Here is a 465-nt window from a genome sequence, read left to right as displayed (position 1 = left end):
CTTATTGCCAAATTCAGACTTAAATTGAAGAAAGTAGGGAAAACCACTAGACCATTCAGGTATGACCTAAATCAAGTCCCTTATGATTATACAGTGAAAGTGAGAAATAGATTTAAGGGCCTAGATCTGATAGATAGAGTGCCTGATGAACTATGGAATGAGGTTTGTGACATTGTACAGGAGACAGGTATCAAGACCATCCCCATGGAAAAGAAATGCAAAAAAAGCAAAATGGTTGTCTGGGGAGGCCTTACAAATAGCTGTGAAAAGAAGAGAAGAGAAAAACAAAGGAGAAATGGAAAGGTATAAGCAAGTGAATGCAAAGTTCCAAAGAATAGCAAGAAGAGATAAGAAACCCTTCCTCAGCAATCAATGCAAAGAAATAGAGGAAAACAACAGAATGGGAAAGACTAGAGATCTCTTCAAGAAAATTAGAGATACCAAGGGGACATTTCATGCAAAGAT

The sequence above is a fragment of the Bison bison genome, unplaced genomic scaffold (genome assembly GCF_000754665.1).
Source record: "Bison bison bison isolate TAMUID 2011002044 unplaced genomic scaffold, Bison_UMD1.0 scf7180017864117, whole genome shotgun sequence".
Taxonomy (NCBI): Eukaryota; Metazoa; Chordata; class Mammalia; order Artiodactyla; family Bovidae; genus Bison; species Bison bison.
Note: the sequence above shows the minus strand (reverse complement) of the source record.